At 37.3% G+C, this 24,206-nt stretch overlaps 1 protein-coding gene and 1 non-coding gene across 3 annotated transcripts in view; one reads left to right on the top strand and one right to left on the bottom strand.

The window, feature by feature from the left end:
• Dmd (dystrophin) overlaps positions 1-24,206 on the bottom strand; it is a 2,367,748-nt gene that overhangs the window by 2,318,929 nt on the left and 24,613 nt on the right. The gene's annotated exons all lie outside the window — the stretch shown is intronic.
• Positions 10,817-10,953, top strand: LOC120099464 (small nucleolar RNA SNORA29). Its single transcript, XR_005498638.1, has one exon. It is a non-coding gene; the product is annotated as a small nucleolar RNA SNORA29 (small nucleolar RNA).

Raw genomic sequence — 24,206 nt, 5'->3', positions numbered from 1 at the left:
TCCAATTAATTTCATTATTTCTGATTATTGTTTTTACATAATAGCAACTACACTTAAATAACATGTTGGAAGTCATACAAAATGAAAGTTATTTCTTTTCTTATGCTGAAGTCTGAAACAACAGACAATGAAAAGGAGTCTGAATAATAATCAAATAAAAGACAAAATGATTTGGTTGTGGTCATGTCTTAACATGAATCTATTTTGTCAGAATAGAGGCATTTGTTTTGTGTGTTACTCAAATATTTCTGGAAGAAACAGCCTGTTCACAGTGATCATAATGTGTTGATGAATTTTTACCATTTTATTTTTTTGCTCAGAACCTAGATCTGAAACTATCCATCAAAATATCCCACTGTGAACCATTGTGCTGGTTCATGGACCACTACAAAGTTCAGAATTTTGTTTAAAAAACATCAAGTACATAAATCATCATTATCCAGTAAAATGTTCTGCTACAGCATCCACCAATGTCCTCCTGTTTTTTGTTTTGTTTTGTTTTGTTTTTGTTTTTGCTTTTGTTTTTTTTTTTGCCATGGGGAATTTTAAAAATGGGCCAGCAGTTAATACAGACTATTTAAAATAGAGACAGCTGGGTACTATGAAATGAATGACCTCCTTCTAATATTCGTACCACAAATTCTAATTAAGAAGGTGATGCCTTTGGAACATAGAGTTTTGGGGAGATTAACTGTCATGAACTCCCTCTCCTCATAGCTAGTACACTTACAGAAGTGGCCCATGCATGCTCATTTGCCCTTTCTGCCATGGGAGAGGATTCAGCAATAAGCTGTCATGTGTAAGAAAGTATCTTTTTAAATCAGACACTGAATTGGTCAATATTTTGATCTTAGACTTCACACCTCCTTGAACAATAAGAAATTAATTTTTTATTGTTTGTAAGCCAACCAGTTTATTACATCTTCGGTTATCCTAAAGGAACAAAGATACTAGCATTGGGAAGATTTTGGAATTACTGTTTGTTTTACTTACTATTTATCAGCGTAAATTTGTATAGTCTAAGGAAGTTTGGACATACAGGTTACATAGCAGAAATAGTTCACAAGGTCAAAGATTTTGATGATGCAGAAGCAATCAGTACTGCTCTGACTTCATGAATAAGACCTTTCTTTTCTAAGGAGATTCACACCACTAGCAAGGTTGAACTGTACTAATACAGTCCCATCCTTAGAGATTCTTAGGGACTCCTTTAAAAGAAAGGAAAATCTTCCAGAATCAGAAAAGCAGAGTGGTGAAATAACTATTATTATCAAGACTCCACCATTGATCTGGAACAAACATCTATTTGGGAGAGATTCAAGAATTACATTAGAAGTAAAGTTACAATATAGAAATAGGCACTTCACATCTCAAGGCCATAGGAAATGAACTTCTTTATTCTTCTAGCTTATTTTTGACAAACAACTCTTCAACTCATCTTTTGCAGATGCTACCTAATCCAAACAGGTAGAACTAGGTGTTGTACATAGATGTTTGCATTATTTATGTGTGTTTGTATTTAGTAGAAGCACATATTCTTAGTATGCAGTAATGTTACCATAATATTGTCAGAGATTTTCCTAATTATGATAATGTTTTTCCATTTTTGTCTAACTGAATTACACTGTGAAGTTTTTCTTTTTCTGCTACTATGGGAGAATGTTTGTATTTAAGTAAATTTATGCTTCTGGAATAAAAATTTATAGACAATGGAAACTTATTTCTTATGTTTTGGATGTTGGAAAGTGGGAGTCAAGGCATTGCTACTGGTGTAGGCCTGATCACTACCTCTATGATGTCTTAAATGCAGTATCTTCTAGAGTACAAATGCAGCCTTTGTAATGTTGCAAGGGATTGAAAGATAAAAAGGACCTGGATATTTCTCTTTAGGCCTTTTATAAAATTGCTAATCTTATTCATAAGGGCTCTGCCCTTGTGACTTAATTACTCCCTAAAGACCTAGCATTTTAATGGTATTATATTGGCAATTAAGCTTCCATATATGAATTTTGGAAGACACATTCAGGCCATAGTGTTTGTAACCATACCAAATTTTACTACTTAGGAGACTAAATTTTAGTACTTTAATTTTTTTACTTGAATCTTCATAATTTTTACAAATGTTTTAAAGAATGAACTATGTTTTACTATAAGAGATAGATTAATAAAAATTAATTTTCATTTATTATATAAATTATTTTTCAAAACATTTTTTAAATCATGGCATAATGTTCCATTACAGTGATATATTATGATATTTTAACAGATACCTTTTTTTGCTAACTACTTAAGGGCATTGCTTTCCTTTACACCCTTATTAGAAATAATAGTAGCAATCAACCTTGTCTATATCAGTTTTTCATGTCCTGGGGAAGAATTTTAGAGAATGAATTGGTTGGTCAAAGCATCAAATTTCTTGTTTACGCACATGGCCGGATTTCTTTCAAAAATCATTAGACAAATTTACAGTTCGACTGATAAGACAGACTGTGTCCACATTATTGACTCATTTTGTTTCATTGGCCACTTCCTATCTAAGAGCTAAATGAATCTACATGAATCTATAAAACCATGTTTATAATCAATTGGCATTTATATTTCTTCCTTAGTGAGATATATTTTTCTCTTCACTCATAGTATTTTCAATGATGTAAGTAGTATACAGTTCTTTTTAAAAGCTTTAATTCTCAGAACACACCTTTGGGAAACAACAAAATTGAAACTCTGGAGTATATTCCTTGGCTTGACATATTATCAAAGTATAGCTGAAGAACTGCTCCAACTCATTACATTATTCTCATGTAAAATAGAAAGGCGAGACTAAGTGTTCACTCATGATACTCTATAGTTTGAGTGTGGACAATTATATAATAAATACCAATCATAACAGTATCATGCATGGTATTTTTCTAACCATAAATTTATTTGTTTAGCCCATATTTCCTTAATCCCTAACAACCACTGAACATTATTAATATCTTAACTATTTTTTCCAGATTATACTATAGTTATGTTTTTTTTTATTATTAACTTGAGTATTTCTTATATACATTTCGAGTGTTACACCCTTTCCCAGTTTCCGGGCAAACATCCCCCTCCTCCCTCCCCTTCCTTATGGGTGTTCCCCTCCCAACCCTCCCCCCATTGCCGCCCTCCCCCCCATAGTCTAGTTCACTGGGGGTTCAGTCTTAGCAGGACCCAGGGCTTCCCCTTACACTGGTGTTCTTACTAGGATATTCATTGCTACCTATGGGGTCAGAATCCAGGGTCAGTCCATGTATAGTCTTTAGGTAGTGGCTTAGTCCCTGGAAGCTCTGGTTGCTTGACATTGTTGTACATATGGGGTCTCCAGCCCCTTCAAGCTCTTCCAGTTCTTTCTCTGATTCCTTCAACGGGGGACCTATTCTCAGTTCAGGGGTTTGCTGCTGGCATTCGCCTCTGTATTGGCTGTATTCTGGCTGTGTCTCTCAGGAGCGATCTACATCCGGCTCCTGTCAATCTGCACTTCTTTGCTTCATCCATCTTGTCTAATTGGATGGCTGTATATGTATGGGCCACATGTGGGGCAGGCTCTGAATGGGTGTTCCTTCAGTCTCTGTTTTAATCTTTGCCTCTCCCTTCCCTGCCAAGGGTATTCTTTTTCCTCATTTAAAGAAGGAGTGAAGCATTCACATTTTGATCATCCGTCTTGAGTTTCATTTGTTTTAGGGATCTAGGGTAATTCAAGCATTTGGGCTAATAGCCACTTATCAATGAGGGCATACCATGTATGTCTTTCTGTGATTGGGTTAGCTCACTCAGGATGATATTTTCCAGTTCCAACCATTTGCCTACGAATTTCATAAACTCGTTGTTTTTGATAGCTGAGTAATATTCCATTGTGTAGATGTACCACATTTTCTGTATCCATTCCTCTGTTGAAGGGCATCTGGGTTCTTTCCAGCCTCTGGCTATTATAAATAAGGCTGAAATGAACATAGTGGAGCACGTGTCTTTTTTATATGTTGAGGCATCTTTTGGGTATATGCCCAAGAGAGGTATAGCTGGATCCTCAGGCAGTTCAATGTCCAATATTCTGAGGAACCTCCAGACTGATTTCCAGAATGGTTGTACCAGTCTGCAATCCCACCAACAATGGAGGAGTGTTCCTCTTTCTCCACATCCTCGCCAGCATCTGCTGTCACCTGAGTTTTTGATCTTAGCCATTCTCACTGGTGTGAGGTGAAATCTCAGGGTTGTTTTGATTTGCATTTCCCTTATGACTAAAGATGTTGGACATTCCTTTAGGTGTTTCTCAGCCATTCGGCATTCCTCAGCTGTGAATTCTTTGTTTAGCTCTGAACCCCATTTTTTAATACGGTTATTTGTTTCCCTGCGGTCTAACTTCTTGAGTTCTTTGTATATTTTGGATATAAGGCCTCTATCTGTTGTAGGATTGGTAAAGATCTTTTCCCATTCTGTTGGTTGCTGTTTTGTCCTAACCACAGTGTCCTTTGCCTTACAGAAGCTTTGCAGTTTTATGAGATCCCATTTGTCGATTCTTGATCTTAGAGCGTAAGCCATTGGTGTTTTGTTCAGGAAATTTTTTCCAGTGCCCATGTGTTCCAGATGCTTCCCTAGTTTTTCTTCTATTAGTTTGAGTGTGTCTGGTTTGATGTGGAGGTCCTTGATCCACTTGGACTTAAGCTTTGTACAGGGTGATAAGCATGGATCGATCTGCATTCTTCTACATGTGGACTTCCAGTTGAACCAGCACCATTTGCTGAAAATGCTATCTTTTTTCCATTGGATGGTTTTGGCTCCTTTGTCAAAAATCAAGGTGTGTGGGTTCATTTCTGGGTCTTCAATTCTATTCCATTGGTCTATCTGTCTGTCTCTGTACCAATACCATGCAGTTTTTATCACTATTGCTCTGTAATACTGCTTGAGTTCAGGGATAGTGATTCCCCCTGAAGTCCTTTTATTGTTGAGGATAGCTTTAGCTATCCTGGGTTTTTTGTTATTCCAGATGAATTTGCAAATTGTTCTGTCTAACTCTTTGAAGAATTGGATTGGTATTTTGATGGGGATTGCATTGAATCTGTAGATTGCTTTTGGTAAAATGGCCATTTTTACTATATTAATCCTGCCAATCCATGAGCATGGGAGATCTTTCCATCTTCTGAGGTCTTCTTCAATTTCTTTCCTCAGTGTCTTGAAGTTCTTATTGTATAGATCTTTTACTTGCTTGGTTAAAGTCACACCGAGGTACTTTATATTATTTGGGTCTATTATGAAGGGTGTCATTTCCCTAATTTCTTTCTCGGCTTGTTTCTCTTTTGTGTAGAGGAAGGCTACTGATTTATTTGAGTTAATTTTATACCCAGCCACTTTGCTGAAATTGTTTATCAGCTTTAGTAGTTCTCTGGTGGAACTTTTGGGATCACTTAAATATACTATCATATCATCTGCAAATAGTGATATTTTGACCTCTTCTTTTCCGATCTGTATCCCCTTGATCTCCTTTTGTTGTCTGATTGCTCTGGCTAGAACTTCAAGAACTATATTGAATAAATAGGGAGAGAGTGGGCAGCCTTGTCTAGTCCCTGATTTTAGTGGGATTGCTTCAAGTTTCTCTCCATTTAGTTTAATGTTAGCAACTGGTTTGCTGTATATGGCTTTTACTATGTTTAGGTATGGGCCTTGACTTCCTATTCTTTCCAGGACTTTTATCATGAAGGGGTGTTGAATTTTGTCAAATGCTTTCTCAGCATCTAATGAAATGATCATGTGGTTCTGTTCTTTCAGTTTGTTTATATAATGGATCACGTTGATGGTTTTCCGTATATTAAACCATCCCTGCATGCCTGGGATGAAGCCTACTTGATCATGTTGGATGATTGTTTTGATGTGCTCTTGAATTCGGTTTGCCAGAATTTTGTTGAGTATTTTTGCGTCGATATTCATAAGGGAAATTGGTCTGAAGTTCTCTTTCTTTGTTGTGTCTTTGTGTGGTTTAGGTACAAGAGTAATTGTGGCTTCGTAGAAGGAATTCGGTAGTGATCCATCTGTTTCAATTTTGTGGAATAGTTTGGATAATATTGGTATGAGGTCTTCTATGAAGGTTTGATAGAATTCTGCACTAAACCTGTCTGGACCTGGGCTCTTTTTGGTTGGGAGACCTTTAATGACTGCTTCTATTTCCTAAGGAGTTATGGGGTTGTTTAACTGGTTTATCTGTTCCTGATTTAACTTTGATACCTGGTATCTGTCTAGGAAATTGTCCATTTCCTGAAGATTTTCGAGTTTTGTTGAATATAGGTTTTTATAGTAAGATCTGATGATTTTTTGAATTTCCTCTGAATCTGTAGTTATGTCTCCCTTTTCATTTCTGATTTTGTTAATTTGGACGCACTCTCTGTGTCCTCTCGTTAGTCTGGCTAAGGGTTTATCTATCTTGTTGATTTTCTCAAAGAACCAAATTTGGTTCTGTTGATTCTTTCTATGGTCCTTTTTGCTTCTACTTGGTTGATTTCAGCTCTGAGTTTGATTATTTCGTGCCTTCTACTCCTCCTGGGTGTATTTGCTTCTTTTTGTTCTAGAGCATTTAGGTGTGCTGTAAAGCTGCTGACATATGCTCTTTCCTGTTTCTTTCTGCAGGCACTCAGCGCTATGAGTTTTCCTCTTAGCACAGCTTTCATTGTGTCCCATAAGTTTGGGTATGTTGTACCTTCATTTTCATTAAATTCTAAAAAGTTTTTAATTTCTTTCCTTATTTCTTCCTTGACCAGGTTATCATTGAGTAGAGCATTGTTCAATTTCCACGTATATGTGGGCATTCTTCCCTTATTGTTATTGAAGACCAGTTTTAGGCCGTGGTGGTCCGATAGCACGCATGGGATTATTTCTATCTTTCTGTACCTGTTGAGGCCCGTTTTTTGACCAATTATATGGTCAATTTTGGAGAAAGTACCATGAGGAGCTGAGAAGAAGGTATTATCCTTTTGCTTTAGGATAGAATGTTCTATAAATATCCGTTAAATTCATTTGGATCATGACTTCTCTTAGTCTTTCGACATCTCTGTTTAATTTCTGTTTCCATGATCTGTCCATTGATGAGAGTCGGGTGTTGAAATCTCCCACTATTATTGTGTGAGGTGCAATGTGTGTTTTGAGCTTTAGTAAGGTTTCTTTTACGTATGTAGGTGCCCTTGTATTTGGGGCATAGATATTTAGGATTGTGAGTTCATCTTGGTGGATTTTTCCTTTGATGAATATGAAGTGTCCTTCCTTATCTTTTTTGATGACTTTTAGTTGAAAATTGATTTTATTTGATATTAGAATGGCTACTCCAGCTTGCTTCTTCTGACCATTTGCTTGGAAAGTTGTTTTCCAGCCTTTCACTCTGAGGTAGTGTCTGTCTTTGTCTCTGAGGTGTGTTTCCTGTAGGCAGCAGAATGCAGGGTCCTCGTTGCGTATCCAGTTTGTTAATCTATTTCTTTTTATTGGGGAGTTGAGGCCATTGATGTTGAGAGATATTAAGGTATAGTGATTATTGCTTCCCGTTATATTCATATTTGGATGTGAGGTTATGTTTGTGTGCTTTCACTCTCTTTGTTTTGTTGCCAAGACGATTAGTTTCTTGCTTCTTCTAGGGTATAGCTTGCCTCCTTATGTTGGGCTTTACCCTTTATTATCCTTTGTAGTGCTGGATTTGTAGAAAGATATTGTGTAAATTTGGTTTTGTCATGGAATATCTTGGTTTCTCCATCTATGTTAATTGAGAGTTTTGCAGGATACAGTAACCTGGGCTGGCATTTATGTTCTCTTAGGGTCTGTATGACATCAGTCCAGGATCTTCTGGCCTTCATAGTTTCTGGCGAGAAGTCTGGTGTGATTCTGATAGGTCTGCCTTTATATGTTACTTGACCTTTTTCTCTTACTGCTTTTAATATTCTTTCTTTAATTTGTGCGTTTGGTGTTTTGACAATTATGTGACGGGAGGTGTTTCTTTTCTGGTCCAATCTATTTGGAGTTCTGTAGGCTTCTTGTATGTCTATGGGTATCTCTTTTTTTAGGTTAGGGAAGTTTTCTTCTATGATTTTGTTGAAGATATTTACTGGTCCTTTGAGCAGGGAGTCTTCACTCTCTTCTATACCTATTATCCTTAGGTTTGATCTTCTCATTGAGTCCTGGATTTCCTGTATGTTTTGGACCAGTAGCTTTTTCCGCTTTACATTATCTTTGACAGTTGAGTCAATGATTTCTATGGAATCTTCTGCTCCTGAGATTCTCTCTTCCATCTCTTGTATTTTGTTGGTGAAGCTTGTATCTACAGCTCCTTGACTCATCTTTTGGTTTTCTATATCCAGGGTTGTTTCCATGTGTTCTTTCTTGATTGCTTCTATTTCCATTTTTAATTCCTTCAACTGTTTGATTGTGTTTTCCTGGAATTCTTTCAGGGATTTTTGCGATTCTTTCAGGGATTTTTGCGATTCCTCTCTGTAGGCTTCTACTTGTTTATTAATGTTTTCCTGTGTTTCCCTAAGGGAGTTCTTCACATCTTTCTTGAAGTCCTCCAGCATCATGATCAAATATGATTTTGAAACTAGATCTTGCTTTTCTGGTGTGTTTGGATATTCCATGTTTGTTTTGGTGGGAGAATTGGGCTCCGATGATGCTATGTAGTCTTGGTTTCTGTTGCTTGTGTTCCTGCGCTTGCCTCTCGCCATCAGATTATCTCTAGTGTTACTTTGTTCTGCTATTTCTGACAGTGGCTAGACTGTCCTATAAGCCTGTGTGTCAGGAGTGCTGTAGACCTGTTTTCCTCTCTTTCAGTCAGTTATGGGGACAGAGTGTTCTGCTTTCCGGCGTGTAGTTTTTCCTCTCTACAGGTCTTCAGCTGTTCCTGTGGGCCTGTGTCTTGAGTTCACCAGGCAGCTTTCTTGCAGCAGAAAAGTTGGTCTTACCTGTGGTCCCGAGGCTCAAGTTCGCTCGCGGGGTGCTGCCCACGGGCTCTTTGCGTTGGCAGCAACCAGGAAGACCTGTGCCGCCCCTTCCGGGAGCTTATGCAGCCTCAGGAGTGTCCACCTGAACAGGCGGTGAGGTCTCTTTCCCACGGGGTCTGGGAGCAGAGAGCTGCTGCGGGCCGGGATCCGCGGGTGCGGGACTTCCGGTAAACACAGGACGTGCCCGGTCCTAGAGGAATTCTGCCTCTGTGTGTCCCGATTTCACCAGGCAGCCTTCTTGCAACAGACAAGTTGGTCTTACCTGTGGTCCTGAGGCTCAAGTTTGCTCGCGGGGTGCTGCCCACGGGCTCTCTGTGGTGGCAGCAACCAGGAAGACCTGTGCCGCCCCTTCTGGGAGCTTCAGTGCACCAGGGTTCCAGATGGCCTTTGGTGTTTTCCTCTGGCATCCGAGATGTGTGTACAGAGAGCAGTCTCTTCCGGTTTCCCAGGCTTGTCTGCCTCTCTGAAGGTTTAGCTCTCCCTCCCAAGGGATTTGGGTGCAGAGAACTGTTTATCCGTCTGTTTCCTTCAGGTTCCGGCGGTGTCTCAGGCAGGGGTCCTGCCGCTCCTGGGCCCTCCCCCACGGGAGCCCAGAGGCCTTATACAGTTTCCTCTTGGGCCAGGGATGTGGGTAGGGGTGGGCAGTGTTGGTGGTCTCTTCTGCTCTGCAGCCTCAGTAGTGCCCACCTGACCAGGTGGTCGGGTCTCTCTCCCACGGTGTCTGGGAGCAGAGAGCTGCTGCGGGCCGGGATCCTTGGGTGTGGGACTTCCGGTATAGTTCTGTTTTTATAGCATTTAGGCTTTGGATATGCTCTACAGGTACTTATGTACTTAAGGCTCTTCCGTGTATTTTTCACAGCTTGCTGGGTGGCTTTTTAGTGTTGAACAATAATCTATTTTTTAAGTGTGCCACAGTTTATGTAGATATTCACCTACTATGTGATATATTATTTCTTCCAAGTTTTAGCAATTGCAAATACTGTTGCTATAACCATGTATATGTAGTTTTTCTAAATGTGCACATGCATTTTCAAATATTTTAGTGTTACACAGTTTGTACTTTTAATTTCTGAGCTAGGAAAATAAGTCAAAACAAACCAAACATCAAAGTGAATATAAAGGGAATTGAATATAAGAATCCTGTTTCGACATCTTTCAACATTAAAATGAAAATACAAATATTCAAATGGGACATCTTTCTTGGTATAGCTTCCTATGTAATTCGAGTATAGGATAAGAGGAATTGCAAACAGATTATATAGATAATGATTCTCATTTTGAGTTTACCTTATGTTTTTGCTTATTTTAATGTATTTTATGTTAACTATTTTCTTTAATTCAGTGAGTAAAAAAGTAACCTTTATTTTTCTATTACTTATTTACCTTGGTTGTTTTTGACACAGGACCTCCTCTAGCTGAGTCTGGACCCAAACTCTATGCATCTGAAGATGGCCTTGAACTGGTTATCCTCTTATTCCTTCCTCTCAAGTGCTGTGACTCCAAGCATGTATCACTATACCTGGATTAAAGTCCTAAATTCTTTTATTATTTAATTTATAAAAGTATTACTCAGTTACCTCTATGGATAACTTTTAGCACAATATAACAAAATTAAAAATTTACTATTCCATTTTTCACATAGCCATGGAGCCATAAGCAGATTATTTCTAAGATCAGACACTCAATTTATTGTCTAGTTCCCCATAAATATACATGAAAACAGTTTATTTGCTGCTATAATCTAAGGAAATATTATATATGTAAGTACCATTTTGTAGCACTAGTTTCTCTTCATGGTGAAAAGTATTAATTAGGAGTATTAGTTTATTTTTCCCTTTTGACTACCACAATTTATCCTAATAGAGTTTAGTGGCTATGTTTAAGGGCTAGATGAAAAGTGCTGTGATCTGAAGAGGGGGAGCTTTTCCCTGACTTTCCTCTATATGAAATGGCTAAACACAAAAAAATAAAAAGAGTATTAGTTTAAGAATCACCTTTTACAAAATTTATGGGGGGGGTAAACATTTCTGCTGAAAGTTTATACACAAAGGCAAAATTTCAGGATTCTACCCACGTTTAGCTGCCTATAAATTTGACAAATGTAAAAGTGAGTTAGGTGTGGAGCGAGAGGAAGCCTGTTTAGACTATAATTCAAACACACTTTCTAAGAACTAGGCCCTAGGGATCATAATCAGCTAGCTTGAACCACATACAATGGATAGGTGTTTCTGACTGGCACTTTTTTGCTTTAAGGCATGACATCAAATTGAGATGGGAGAGCTAAAAATAGTCCATAGAGACAAGTATCTGAGTTAACCTTTCTTACCATAGAAGAATCTCCTTTTCCCTAGTGTTGATGGATAGCAATTCCTTCTCAATATTCAGCATAACTAGAAAAAGCTTGCTTTATGTTACATGTGTGCCATTGAAACACACAGCTTTTACATGTACTTGTTTGCAGTAGTCTAAGGGTAGACAAATGAGAACAACATGGTTCCTGATCTCAGAAGTCTCCTACTTATAGCATGGAGTGGAAATAGAAAAAACTTATCCTGCTGCATGGTCATAAGAGAGTCAAACACGTGAGATGATGGTTAAAATCTGGAGGAAATATTTAACTGAATATATCAGTTGATAAAGGTCTAGACAGACAGCAATATTAACTTAAGAAAACAAGAAAAATTGCCTCTGAAAAAATGCCAAGAGCAGAAATTTATGTGTCTACGTGGGTGAAATGCAAACCAATTAGGTCAAATGATATAGACAGACATGTTGAAAATATTGGCATGTGTAGGCAAACACAAGAGTTGATGAGCTAGAAGGATGTCAGTAACAGCAGTGTAGTATTTAGAAATGATATTGGAGCAAATGCAACAATCAAATGAAAGTCTTGGTTTCTTTTAGGCATGAAGACTCACATTCTAATTATGTAAGACTTAGTATAGGCATTGGCATTAGGTATTTTTAAAAAGAGATTATGACACCAAATTGCCAATGTACTACTGTCTATGAATAGGAACACACTTCAGTTGACTTATTTGGTCAAGGGAATTACAAATAGATTTCCCTAGATTTTTATGGATATAAGTTGATATAATCTATGCAAAATGCTACAATTCTTACATTTTAAAAATAATATTTAGTAAATAAATATCCAAGGCTGTAAAGAAATAGAGAGATGTCAAAACAATTAGCTTTGAAAACTGATACATGCCAGAATTGAGAGATGAGGACAGTGCACACAGTTTTGGCATCTCTAGATAGGGTTAGACTTCAGAAATCCCATTTTCATGTTGAAGCTAAATTTACTGTCCATCAGAGGATTTAATTTCTACTTCCTGGCCTGTGTCTTAGCAATCACCTTATACACTTAAATACAATAGAAGTTTATATATCTCCTCTATTATATCCTTTCCATGTTTTGAATAAAAATATTGTAAAAAAGTTTGACATTTCACTTATATGTAGTCTTCAGAAAGAGACCAAGGTGAAAAATCTCTTTTGGAAGTATTTATAATTCAAAGAAACACAGAAAGCTACACAGCACACCTAACTTCTAATGTCAGGACAGAAAGTAGAATATCAGGCAAGATCAGGCAAGATTAGACTAAATGTTTTAAAGTGAAAAAAAATTATTCTCTTTAAAGATCTCCTATGTTGTTTATAGAATTCTGTTTTTCATATATACATTAATCTTTAAAATCTAGTGCAGCCTTAACATAAATCCAGATTATTTAGCATGGAGTAGAATTTATCTATATTATCTTTTTATTGGATATTTTCTTTATTTAGATGTCAAATATTATCCCATTTCTCAGTTCTCCCCTCTCCCATTTTCCCTTCCACCTGCTTCTGTGAGGATGCTCTCCCTCAGACCCAACCATTCCTAGTTCAACACCCTGGCATACTAGCCTTCACAGGACCAAGGACCTCTCCTCCCAGTGATGACCCACAAGGCCACCCTCTGCTTTGTATGTAACTAGAGCCATGGGTTCCTCCATGTATAATCTTTGGTTGGTGGTTTAGTCCCTGGGAGCTCTGGGGTGTCTGGTTGGTTGATACTGTTGTTCTTCCTATGGACTTGCAAACCCCTTTAGTTCCTTCAGTTCTTTCTCTAACTCCTCCATTGGAGACCTCATTCTCAGTCCAATGGTTGGCTGCCAGCTTCTGCTTCTGTATTTGTCAGGCTCTGGCAGAGCCTCTCAGGAGACAGCTATAACATGCACTTCTTGGCATCCTCAATAGTGTCTGGGTTTGGTGGCTGTATATGGGATGGATCCCATGTGTGGCAGTCTCTGGATGGCCTTTCCTTCAGTCTCTGACCCACACCTTGTCTCCGTGTTTCCTCCTGTGAGTATTTTGTTGCCCCTTCTAAGAAGGACTGAAGCATCCACACTTTGGTCTTCCTCCTTTGTGAGCTTCATGTGGTCCATAAATTGTATCTTGGGTATTCCACTTATCTATAGTATCTTATAAGAAGATATTATGATGCTTATTTTATGTCCTGATGTCTACTAGTCCACGATTGAAAAATACTGTCATCTATTGCAAATGATCCATAAGCTACAAGCTACTTCAAAATTGACATTAAACCATTTCCTTTGGACATTTTTACTCAGAGATATTGTTTAAAGGCTGGCTGTAAAGGGTTAAAAATATAAGAGTCTATTACCCTGCCTTTCTGAATTTCTCTTGATTGCCTGCTGCCTGCCTACCAAATCTTCATATATTCAAAAAACAATAAATATATTTTCAAGGTTATAAATATGTAAATAGATGTGTATTTAGAAATATAGAGCCATAAATAAATAATTAAACAGTTATTTTATATACATTGAGACAGAGTTAAATAAAAATTGGGAATCAACCTCTAATATAACAAGGCAAAAGCAGGTCATCTTTTTGAAAGTACTTTCTTCCTTTTGCTCCTTAAAAAGCAATTTTATGACAATCTGTTAACAGAACTAAATCTTGCACGCTAGGCATCATTTGTGTTTTCAAAAAATCCAAGCTGGAAATACTTTCTTTTTAAACTTTTCAGCATGTCTTTTCTATAAAAGGGGGCATGTTTATACAAATTAATCACAGTTATTTCATTCAATGCTCCTCTGGTCTGTTTCATAGAATCAGGGAAGTATGCATAATATGTTAATCTACTTCTTTGTTAAATGCTACAAGATAATTACATGTAGCTTAGTCTTGCAGCAGGGATATCTATTGAGTGCATTACTGGTAAAAAGGTGGTCAGCCAGTACAGACCAGTATTAGCTTAAAAGGCAGATGTTGTTGGTATAAACATGTGGGAATATGTGTCTGTAAACATTTTATAGACAAAAAGAGAAATCTAATAGTATGCATTTGGCCTTTTTAAAAGATACATTTGGGGCATATTTCACTTTATAAAGGAGAATTGAATCCAAACATTGTTCATAAGGGAACACTAAAGCTCTAACAGTACATAATAAAGCCAAGTCTTACTTTTTAATATTTATATGTTCTTTTACGGAAATTGTTCTGGTTCCTGCAGATGATTAATATTACCTGCTGCATTTGCATAATTCATACCTCTAAATAATTAACAGGATTATAATTATATTCATAATTCTTTATCAATTCAAGTTAATAACTTCGGTCTTCTGTAATGTGGTATGTTACTGAACCAAGATATGTACATCAAAACAATGGCTCTCTTTAAGATTAGCACTGTACATAACATACCTCACTCTGGCTACATGTTCCAGTCAATTATACCAAATTGACTATATGGTTTAAATACTTAATATTCCATGAGAAGAGTAATGACACTCTAAAACTGGGAAATTTCACTGTTGTAAATCAGATGCATAAATACACACTGAGATAAATTCTCTGTCTCTGTCTCTCTCTCTGTGTCTCTGTCTCTCTGTCTCTTTCTCTGTCTCTGTCTCTCTGTGTCTCTCTGTGTCTCTCTGTGTCTCTCTCTGTCTCTCTCTCTGTCTCTCTCTCTCTCTCTGTGTGTCTCTCTCCCTCCCTACACACACACACACACACACACACACACACACACACACACAATGTAATGCATGCACACACACAAGGCTTTTTTAGACAATGTTTTTCTGTTTTGGAAATCACTCTGTAGAGCAATCTGGCCTTGAACTCAGAGATCTGTTTGCCTCTGCCTCTGAATTCTGGAATTAAATGGGTGGACTACCACTGCCTGACCTATATTTCTTAATAGATATAACTACACATGCATTTTTGGAAAGAACTGAGCTACCATTTATTACAGGAAAGATGATAGAAAATAGAATGTACGTAAAGAAATAATATAGATCTACAAGGTGAATGAGTTATCGACTTTTTGATAAAATACTTCAGTCACTGGATACTTTATTAAATGAATATTTTTAAAGGTATATGTTATTCATATATGTGCCATCTATTAACTTATACCATGCTATAGTAAAAAATGCAAGTAACTGATATCAAAAGACTGCAGGCTGGCAAGGTGGTTCAGCATGTATACTATTGTAATGAAAGCCTGGTGACATCAATTCAACCCCCAGAACCAACATAAAGTTGGTAGGAGAGAACTGATTTTACAAAGTTGTCCTTTACTCTCCATATCTATACCATGCGGAATGTACTGCTATAGAAATGTATTATTGTGAGTACAAACATATAATCGATTAAATACAAATTTCTTTAATTTTTTTCTACCCTTTAGGTTGGCTTTAAGAAACAATGAACTATGGAAATTGTAGAATGTCTTTTTTCCCCTAAATATCCTTATCTCAGACAATTCAAAATGAGAAATAGAGTAAATAAAATAACCACAAGAAAAACTTTCACACTATTCCATGATTTGGTCTTTCTTCAAAAAGGTTATACTACAAAATTATCTTGTTTTTTCTTTTAAACAATATTAAGAAGGTATTTTTAACAGAATAATTAATCTCTTCCTTATGAATTAGAGTAAAAATGCATGAAACTACTTGCAGCTGCTTAATGATTTTATGATATTTTTGAAGGGACTTTCTAAGTTCAAATTCTTAATTGCAAATTATAAAAGACTAAATATTTTATATCAACTAATTAAATTGATGAATGTAACCTGCCACAATCACAAAAGTCCAGTAGATTGCAGATAATATTAGTCAATTTTACTCCTTATCAAGAGCTCCTTTTTAGAAAATTAGCATCATTATTTTATTCTGCAAGAACATATAGGGGCTACAATAATATTGAAACAGTGCTTTTAAAATAAATATTTCCCATGTTCCAAGGAAAGTTCATTTCTTAAAGATTTTGATTACAGTGCAGAGAATGATATCTAAATTATTCATTTTAATTAGGTCATTTTCTGAGTTTTTCATAGTAATTACAAAAAGAAATAGTAAATTTCCACACAAATGAATCCTCAGTACACTCCATTTCTCAAAAAGGGGAGAGGGTATTCTTTCCTTTCTTGCCTCTACATTTTCACATTCCATAAAGTCTAATAGAAAATAAAAATTGCAAGTCTACATTTCAGATTTGAAATTAATTGATATTTTAACTGAAAACACTCTAAGAAGACACAAAATAGATCTCAAGGGAATATTTAGAATATTCAATAGATCTAGCATAAGGGTGAAAAAGAAAGGGTAAGGAGGGTACTATCATACTGCTTCAAATAGTAGAATAATAATTCTAATAAGTTTTCAAAGAGAGCAGGCAAACTAATAAAAGGAGGTTTGTTCTTTTTGATCCCAAGGATTTTGTTCTCCAGATCAATACAATGACATATAACTTTATAAACAGATGTAGTATTTATATATACACCTATATATATCAATAATATACAGCTATGATTTGTGAATACTACACACATACACACTTAAATGTATCTCACATACAAATGCTTCCATCTAGTTACATGTACTCACAAGTATGCACATACATATATACATACTTGTTCCATTAACAAAAATCAAATGATCCTAGAATAGTTGGAGTGATTATCATTTCCCCCCTCTGATTGCAAATGGATGTTACAGTGGGAACTAAATGCTATAGGGAATATTTTAAGAAGAGTGGTAAAAGGTTCTACAATGTATCAATGCTGTTAGTTTCAGCCCCCAATGCTCCTATGTACCCGCTTGGTTTCAATATAGATGTAAAAGACAAGGATATAGACATAAGAAAAAAACAGAAAGTGCCAAATAATGAATTTTGGAAGATAGAAAACGTTATTATTGCTATGATTGATTAAAAAATCAAATGAATACAATTAAAATTAGATGGCCAACCCCCCCCAAAAAAAAAAACAAAAAAAAAACAAACGAACAAACAAAAACCCAATTCACAGGAAAACAAGGGAAAAGAAAGACAAAAGAGCAGACAAGTTGAGAAATAAAATGGGAAAATAAGATGATGAGAAAGTACAGATATTCTTCAGAAATGAATTTAATCTGATTAGAACATTGTGTGACATTCATTGAGGACACACAAAATTGTAAATTGTATCCTATTTAACTTCATGATGTTACTGATACGGGTTGGACAATTTTTAAGTATTACAATGAAAAGTAAAAGATTAAACAAGCTGGTCTCCATCTGAGACCAAAACCAGGACTGTACAACAGCCCTTGACACAAAACCAGAACACAGGGAGCAGGTTTCCAGGAGCACTCTCCCTCCTAAGCCCAGAGCCCAGAGGAGAGACACTCCAGGAGAGCACAGGGCTTGCGAGCTTAATGGCTGCCTGGGACAGGGCCCATCCGGTCTTCATGTGCAAACAGAGGCAGGACTGTTCTACAGCCCTCTGACACAAAACCTGCCAACAGAGAGGTGATGTGCTAGAGCTCTCTCACTCCAAAGATCACAGGCTCACAAGCTCACAGGCTCACAGGCCCACAGGAGAGAAAATCTCCAGTCAGAGACAGCAAGACCAACTAACATCAGAGATAACTAGATGGCAAGAAGCAAGCAAAGGAACATAAACAAAAGAAACCAACACTACTTAGCATCATCAGAATCAAGTTCTCCCACCAGAGCAAATAATGGATGTCCTAACACACAGGAAAAACAAGATTTGAATTTAAAATCACATCTCATGACGATGTTAGAGGACTTTAAGAAGGACATAAACAACTCACTTAATGAAATACAGGACAATGCAGATAAACAAGTAGAAGACTTTAAAGAAGAAACACAAAATTCCCTTAAAGAATTACAGGAAAACACAACCAAACAGGTGAAAGAATTGAACAAAACCAACGAAAATCTAAAAATACAAATAGAAACAATAAAGAAATCACAAAAGGAGACAACTCTAGAGACAGAGAACCTAGGAAAGAGATCAGGAGTCAGACACAAGCATCACCAACAGAATACAAGAGATTGAAGAAAGAATCACAGGCACAGATAATTCCCAAGAAAATATTGAAACAATAGTCAAAGAAAATGCAAAAAGCAAAAAAAAAAAAACAAAAAAACCCCAAAAAACTCCTAACCCTAAACATCCAGGAAATCCAGAACACAATAAGAAGACCAAACCTAAGAATAATAGGTATAGAAAAGAGTGATGACTCACAACTTAAAGGGCCAGTAAATATCTTCAACAGAATTATAGAAGAAAACATACCTAACTTAAAGAAAGAGATGCCCATGAACATAAAAGAAGCCTACAGAACTCCAAACAGATTGGACCAGAAAAAATTCCTCCTGTCACATATTAGTCAAAACACCAAAAATATAAAACAAACAAAGAATATTAAAAGCAGTAAGGAAAAAAGATCAAGTAACATATAAAGGCAGACCTAGCAGAATTACACCAGACTTCTCAACAGAGGGTATGAAAGCCAGAAGTTTGTGGATAGATGTCATACAGACCCTAGGAGAACAGAAATGCCAGCCCAGGCTATTATATCCAGCAAAACTCTCAATTAACTTAGATGGAGAAACCAATATATCCCATGGCAAAACCAAATTAACACAATCTCTTTCCCCACATCAAGCCCTACAAATGACAGTAGATGAAAACTCCAACATAAGAAGGGAAACTACACCCTAGAAAAGGCAAAAATGAAATCTTCTTGCAACAAACCCAAAAGAAGAGAGCCACACAAACATAATTCCCATAATTCCGCTTCTAACAACAAAAATAACAGGAAACAATCACTATTCCTGAATATCTCTTAACATCAATGGACTCAGTTCCCCAATTAAAAAAAAGCATAGACTAACAGAGTCTTACTACCCAAGTGTGAAAGGCTGGGGAAAAAAAGTCCAATTTAATGGTCTCAAGAAACAAGCTGGAGTAATACTGAATAGAATTGACTTTCAACCAAAAGTTATCAAATAAGATAGGGAATGACAATTTATACTCATCAGAGGATTTCTATTAGACCTTCAAAGAAGACCTAATACCAATACTCTTCAAACTCTTCCACAAAATAGAAACAGAAGGAACACTACGCAATTTGTTCGTTGAAGCCACAATTACGCCTATACCTAAAGCACGCTGAGACCCTACAAAGACAGAGAACTTCAGGCCAATTTTCAATGAAAATATACTCAATAAAATTCTTAGCAAACTAATCCAAGAACACAAAAAAATGATCATTCACTATGATCAAGTAGGCTTCACACCAGGAATGCAAGAATGGTTCAATATATTGGGATACATTACCATAATCCACTATATAACCAAATTCAAGGGGAATAAAAACCACATGATCATTTCATTAGATGAGGAGAAAGTATTTCACAAAATTCAACACCTCATTCATGATAAAAGTCTTGGAAAGATCAGGAATTCAAGGGCCATACCTAAAAATATTAAAAGCAATATACAGCAAAGCAGTAGCCAATATCAAGCTAAACGGAGAGAAACTTGAAGCAATCCCACTAAAATTAGGGACTAAACATGCTTGCCCACTCTTTCCCTACCTATTAACTATAGTATTTGAAGTCCTAGCCAGAAAAATCAGACAACAAAAGGAAATCAAAGGGATACAAATTGGAAAGTAAGAAGTCAAAATATCACCAGGCAGTGGAAAAAAGATTGTATTTTCAACAAATGGTGCTGGTTGAACTGGAGGACAGCATGTAGAAGATTGCAAATTGACCCAATCTTACATTATTATACAAAACTGAAGTCCAAGTGGATCAAAGAACTTCATATAAAACAAGATAACACTGAAACTAACAGAAGAGAAAATGGGGAAGAACCTTGAACACATAGTCACAGGGGAAAGTTTCCTGAAAAGAATACCAGTGGATTTTGCTCTAAGATCAAGAATTGACAAATGGAACCTCATAAAATTGCAAAGCTTCTGTAAGACAAAGGATACTGTCAATAAGAAAAACAACCAACAGATTGTAAAAGAATTTTATCAATCCTTCATCTGATGGAAAGAAAATATCTACTATATACAAAGAACTCAAGAAGTTAGACTCCAGAGAGTCAAATAATCCTATTAAAATGGGGTACAAACTGAACAAAGAATTCTCAATTGAAGAATATGGAATGGCTGAGAAGCACCTAAAGAAACTTTCAACATTCTTAGTCATCAGGGAAATGCAAATCAAAACAACACTGAAATACTACCTCATACCAGTCTGAATGGATAAGATAAAAACTCAGGTGAGAGTAGATGCTGGCGAGGAGAGGATGTGGAGAAAGAGGAGTACTCCTCCATTGTTGGTGGGATTGCAAGCTGGTACAACCACTCTGGAAATCAGTCTCGCTGTACCTCAGAAAATTGGACATAGTACTACCTGAGGATCCAGTTATACCACTCCTGGGCATACACCCAAAAGATACTACCACATATAACAAGGACACATGCTCCACTATGTTCATAGCAGCCATATTTATAATAGCCCGAAGCTGGAAAGAACCTCAAAGTCCTTTAACATATGAATGGAAACAGAAAAAATGTTACATTTACACAATGGAGTACTACTCAGCTATTAAAAAATGACTACAAAAAATGTAGGATGTCATACAGATGTGGACAGGTACAAGATAGAATGAGGCCTGTCATTGGACAAGAAGGAAGGATAGGTGGGAGAAAAGTTTTAGAGAGGAGGAGACTGGAACCGAGGAGACAGAGGAAAACAGCAGAGGGTACATGGAGGCTGATGTTAATATTTCTCTCTGCACATTTACAGTTGTTATGGAAATTCTTAAGGGATGAATGTGTACAGGGCTTTGTATGTTTAGGTGGGCAATTTTATCAATTAGATCAGAGGTTATTGTGTTATGTGTTGTCTCATGTGATGATTTAAGTTTAAGAGAGTATGTGGCAGCCGGAGACACTAGGCCACCACAGAATTGGGATGTATATTTCTGGCATGGTGTCAACCTGCCTTGGGTACTAGATGGGTAGAGAAATTGCTGCCAGGCTCAGAGAGAATTCATTGTCAGTGTGATATTGGAGTTGAGCAGGAGAGACCCTTTGCTGAATGAGATGAACATATCTACCAGATATCCTGGGGCACTATGGTGCTGGACCTCCTGCAGGGTAAAAGACAAACATTTTTTATAATTTTACAGCAACAATGAAATTCTTAGGCAAATGAATGGAACTAGAAAATATCATCCTGAGTGATGAAACCCAGGCACAAATGGTATATACTCTCTGATATATGTATACTAGCCCAAAAACTTTGAATATCTAAGAAAAAATTCACAGATCATATGAAGCCCAAGAATAAGGAAGACCAAAATGTGGATGTTTCATTCCTTCTTAGACAGGAGAACAAAATACTCATGGGAAGAAATAATGGAGCAAAGAGTGGAGCAGGGACTGAAGAACAGATCATCCAGAGACTGCCCTACCTGGGGATCCATCCCAGTTGCAGCCACCAAATCCAGTCACTATTGCTGATGTCAAGAAGAGCTTGGTGACAGGAGACAGATATAAGTGTCTCCTGAGATGCTCTGCCAGAGTCCTACTGATACAGATGAGGATGGTTGCAGTTAACCATTGGACTGAACGAGGCGACCCCAATGGAGGTTTTAGAGAAAAGACCGAAGGAACAGAAGGGGTTTGCAACACCATAGGAAGAATAACAATATCAACCATCCAAACCCCACCAGAGCTTGCAGGGACTAAACCACCAACCAATGAGTATACATGGAGGGACCCATGGCTACAGCCACATATGTGGCAGAGGATGGCATAGTCCAGCATCAATGGTAGGAAAAGCCCTTGGTCCTATGAAGGCTTGTTTCCCCAATGTAGTGTAATGTCAGGGCGTTGCAGTTGGAGTGGGCAGATGGCAATAGGAGCATGCTCATAGAAGCTGGGAGGAAGGGTAGGGGGAAGAGGGAAAGGAAATAACATTTGAAACCTAATTACATAAAATATCTAAGAAAAATAAAATTATTAAAAAATTATACAATATGTCATTGGCAATTTTATTTAAATCTTTATTAACTTGGGTATTTCTTATTTACATTTCGATTGTTATTCCCTTTCCCGGTTTCCGGACCAATATCCCCCGACCCCTCCCCTTTCCCTTCTCTATGGGTGTTCCCCTCCCCATCCTCCCCCCATTACCACCCTCCCCAAAACCATCACATTCACTGGGGGTTCAGTCTTGGCAGGACCAAGGGCTTCCCCTTCCACTGATGCTCTTACTAGGCTATTCATTACTACCTATGAGGTTGGAGCCCAGGGTCAGTTCCTGGAAGCTCTGGTTGGTTGGCATTGTTATTCATATGGGGTCTCAAGTCCCTTCAAGCTCTTTCAATTTTTCTAATATATAACTTCATTTATTTCCTACTAGCCCAAGTATTATAAATTGTAGAATTTTTAAAAATTTTTTATCATCGAATATTTTCTTTATTTACATTTCAAATCTTATCCCTTTAACGAATTCCCTTCCGGAAACCCCCTATCCCTTCCACACCCCCCTGTGTCTATGAGGGTGCTCCCCCATCCACCCACCCATTCCCTCCTGCCTCTCTGCGCTGGCACTCCCCTACACTGGGGCATCTAGCCTTCACTGGACCAAGGGCTTCTCCTCCCATTGATGCCTGACAAGGCCATCCTCTGTTACATATGCACCTGGAGCTATGGGTTGCCCCATGTATACTCTTTGGTTGGTGGTTTAGTCCCTGGGAGCTCTGGTGTATCTGGTGATTTGATATTGTTGTTTTTCCTATTGTATTGGAAACCCCTTCACCTCTTCAGGCTTTTCTGTAACTCCTTCATTGGAGTCCAATGGTTAGATTCTAGCAACTTCACCTGTATCAATAGGGCTCCAGCAGAACCTCTCAGGAGACACCCATATCTGGCTCCTGTTGAGAATTTCTAGTAAATTTTCAGTTCTATTGAAAAATATAAACCATAGTTGCACAGCCACTAGCACTATACCTTATTCTGGAAGGAACTCAGTTTTGTTCTTCCTCATCACAGCATATTCTAGACTTCTTTAACTTCGACACAACACATAAAAGGAGTCTGCCTCTGACTCAGTTTCCTCCCATTGGATCTCAGTCTCTTAACTGGAATCCCTAATTGGGCCTCAGTAAGAAAGCATGTTCTTATGCCTAGGTGACTTCCTATCTCAGGGTTGGGTGCTACCCAAGGAGAGTTTTTCCTTTTCTGAGAAGGGGAGAGGGTAGTGGAGGAAGAGATTTGTAAATGGTGGGACTCAAATGAGAGGAGTGAAGGGATTATGGCGAGATTGGGATATAAAGTGAATAAATAGTTTCATTTAAAAAAAATCACCAAAATGCTTAAGGGGCCATATTTCTCAACAATATCACCAACACAATGTACAGAATCATATGAAAATAGATTGCAAATATAACATTATTGTATTCCTTGAGTCCTGAAACAAGAAGCCAGAATATCATTTTGTCTGATTTCCATTGGGAATGAAATGTCAAGTCATGCACTTTAATGTGTTTTTAAACATACAGGTTTATTATATTGAATTATGGGGTGTGTGTGTGTGTGTGTGTGAGAGAGAGAGAGAGAGAGAGAGAGAGAGAGAGAGAGAGAGAGAGAGAGAAAGAAAGAGGGAGAGAGAAAGAGAGAGATAAAAATGAGGAGCTTATCAATAAAAGTCATAGAATCTGGAGGCATTAAACTTTCAAACAGTTGTAAGCTGTCAGACATAGATAGGTACTGGAACCTGACTAAAGTATTCTACAGGAATAGAATGTGCTCTTAATTCCTTTAAAATCTTAAAGATTTTCACCTATAGGTGAAAGTTGTGAATTCCTGAGAG

The sequence above is a fragment of the Rattus norvegicus genome, chromosome X, assembly GCF_036323735.1.
Source record: "Rattus norvegicus strain BN/NHsdMcwi chromosome X, GRCr8, whole genome shotgun sequence".
NCBI classification, from domain to species: Eukaryota; Metazoa; Chordata; class Mammalia; order Rodentia; family Muridae; genus Rattus; species Rattus norvegicus.
Note: the sequence above shows the minus strand (reverse complement) of the source record. Positions and strands in the feature narration are given on the sequence as shown.